The sequence below is a fragment of the Phacochoerus africanus genome, chromosome 2 (genome assembly GCF_016906955.1).
Source record: "Phacochoerus africanus isolate WHEZ1 chromosome 2, ROS_Pafr_v1, whole genome shotgun sequence".
Taxonomy (NCBI): Eukaryota; Metazoa; Chordata; class Mammalia; order Artiodactyla; family Suidae; genus Phacochoerus; species Phacochoerus africanus.
The window spans coordinates 157,613,806-157,617,151 of NC_062545.1; the positions used below are offsets into that span (position 1 = coordinate 157,613,806).

The window sequence follows — 3,346 nt, forward strand, 5'->3', positions numbered from 1 at the left end:
ACAATTTTCTTATTCTGCTGAAGGTATGCTATTTATTTCATATTACAACCAGAACGATGACACATGCACATACTAAGTCAAACGTGCACTAAGTGGCATGATACTTCAATCATAGCAGAGTGGCTCAGAAAAGTATGTATTTAAAATGTAAAATATCAATGTATGAAAAATACTAGTGTAACATATTTTTAAACTGATATCATATGTTTATATCTGTGCCAGGAATCAGGTTTTAACTGCTCAAGCTGATAGTATGGAAATGAGTTTTCAATTCATTATAAGAAAAATAATCATATCTATTTTATAGGAAAATATATTTCATATATATGAAAAGTATACATGGTATGGTAATTAATAAAACATTTAAAAATATATTGTTTTAAAAAAGTTAAATCATGCTTTACTCAAAGGCATAACTAAAGTTAGATTCTGCAGTTTGAAAGTTGCAGTTTGGAAATGTATGTGTGTGTATAACTTGTATAAACTTTATGAAATCCTTTTTAAATATCCATTAATTTTATTTTTAAATTCAATATATGTATGAAGGATTCCCAAATAAAGTGATTACTTTTAAAAACTGTGAGAACAAAAGCCTTAAAATGATTATTTTTAAAAATGGAGGCAAACTGAAAACTGACTTAGAAAGTATGACTGATATGGCACAATTAGTCTACATAATTGGAGCAAAACCATTATTAACTTCAAGTGGAAATGTGGGAAGAGGAATGTAAATATAAAAACACTTCGATGGTCCTTAGATACACCTGAGTTCTAAGCAGTGTCAGTGTATTTTGGAGTTTATGGAGCAAACTTCTAAGTTGTCTATTTCTGAGCAATAAAGGAAAAAATTAAGCTATGTTTCAATTCACTAGGAACACACCTTCAAACACAATTCAAATTTAAATTTCAGAGAAAGAGGAAATAATCTGAAATGAAGTTGGCTTAAAAATATTACAGCAAAACTGATGAATTTCAAAACTGGGGATTTTGGAGGAAAGCATAACATAAAATCTAGGAGAAAAATTAGATAAATTAGCTCTGAAATACCAAGAAAATTTGAGATAGATGTAAGAAGTAGTCTAAGCAAACATATTACCCAGAACAATGTACAAATATTTAGCTAAAGGGAATATTTTCTTTAAAAATATGCAAAAAAATGCAAAGAGGAAAAATGCATTGAAACAAACCCAATACTCTTGAAAAGAAGAAAATAAGATACCCAGTCTTAAATTTCAACTCTTACATTTTATTTAATGTTTGATTCTAAAATGGGCTCAGAGAACCCATTAATTCTTCAAAGAAAAGGCTTATTTTTCTATCAAAATATTGCTTGGACAGGCTTAAGAATATCATACCCTGTTTTAAACAGGGAAGATGGAGGGTTAGTGTACTTTCAGATTGCATCCTAAAAATACTGCAACCTACTTTAAGACTCTTTAAAGCCTTTTTGGAAGATATATGGAAAAAATATATTGGAAATGATGTCATTTTATATCTCCATTTTTTATACCCTAAGATCAGCTATCATACCAATCCAAGGGCACTGAGCATATATGGTCCTATTTTTGAAAATAAACCATATGGTCCTGAGTGAAGAACGAAATAGAATGCATATTCTCATATAGTAGTTGGTATCTAAATGTGTCTGCTGGCACCAGCAACTGTTGCCAGGGAAATTGTTAAAATTTTAATTTAAGAATTGGTTTCCACATGAGACAAATTTATTATGCTGTTGAGTTGGCTGAATTTTCTTTCTTTTTTTAGAAATGGTTTATTTTCCATTCTCCCATTTCTATTTTAAGAACTTGTGGAAGAACTTTGGACCACTCAGTGGTTTTTCCTACCCATTCAGTGGCCTGAAAAGTGGGAGCTGCAGAGCAATCTTTGGTGCAGGCTGAGCACTCCAGTCTTCAGTAGGGAACTGCTGGAAGGACACAGAAGGCACCTGCATGCCTTTGGACCAATCTGCCACCTCAGATTGAGTAGCAGTGAACTCAGGAGCTGGAGCAGTCTATTCACCCTGAAATTCCTCCTTGGTCACAACCTTCTCAGCCGCTGCCTGCTCCTCCTTTTCAATCTCTTCAGGATCTCTGTAGAAGTAGAAATCAGGCATGACTTCCCATGGGTGTTCACGGGAGATGGTGCCACACATCCTGGGCAAGCATTCACCACATCAGACCCACTGAGTGAGCTCCCTTGTTGTTGCACAGGATGGCATTGTCCACATAACGCAGAGGCGAGTCTGTGTTACACAGAGCAATGGTAGACAGGTTAATATAAGAGGCCTCTGTGAGAGGTTGGTGGTCAGCTCTGGGATAAGTAACCACCAGAAGTCTTGGCTCCCAGAAGGCTGCCTGGATCTGGTTAGTGAAGTTTCCAGGAGTGAAGCGGCCAGCAATAGGAGTGGCTCCAGTGGCAGCAGCAAACTTCAGTATAGCTTACTGGCCAGTATTCCTGGAGGATGTGACACTGACATCAGCTGGATTTTCAATGGCAACAACGTCACGAGCCATCCACAGAAGTTTCTCCCGGGTTCTCTTCAGATTTATGATGTAGATGCCATCACTTTTACTTTTGTAGATGTAATGTTCCATTGGGAAGTCAAGCCTGGTGCCACCTCAGTGGGTTCCTGCTGCAAGGAATTAGAGGACATCCTCCTTTTTCATTTACAAGACGTCAAGGGCTCCAGACAATGTGAAAGTTTCCATTTAAGTCACAACAGGAATCAAGAACAAAACCATATGGACCCCTATCCGGGCAGCACAGAAAGAGTTGGCTGAATTTTCAATTTTTAAAATTTTAACCAGAATTGTATTAAGTACTTAAGTCACATAGTAGCTGAAGTTATACAATATATAAAATGTGTAAATGCAGTTCCTTTATATAAGAACAGTATATACTTTTTAATCATACACATATACAAATGCATTGAAATTAGAAGAAATTTTGTAAGATGTTGTCAGTGTAATAAAGGTCATTTTTACTGTGGTGTGGTTTCTGAGTTGATCTGCTTTTGATCAAGCCTAGAATTATCATGTGATAGCCAAGTGAGGATTAACATAATTTTAATGACATAAAGTTAGTGAAAGAAACATTCTGGAGAATAAAAGCACATTAAAAAGTTTTCTATTATACTATGCAAAGGATCTATTAAATGGATTTAACAAGCATGGATTTCTAAACACTGTTGAAGGGCTGTAAAGCAGTGGCATCTCAGGAACCTATGCTACACAATTATGAAATATCTTCTTGTCATACTTTATAGATTCCTCTTTTAAGTTTGACTGAGTCCTTCCTTGACTGCAAAAGCAGAAAATTTTTATTTCCAAAAGAAATTTATGAATGG

The 3,346-nt window shown here is 35.1% G+C and overlaps 1 pseudogene; it reads right to left on the bottom strand.

The window, feature by feature from the left end:
- Positions 1 to 1,760: 1,760 nt before the first annotated feature.
- On the bottom strand, positions 1,761 to 2,708 carry LOC125120778 (40S ribosomal protein SA-like; annotated as a pseudogene).
- Between the last annotated feature and the right edge of the window lie 638 nt (positions 2,709 to 3,346).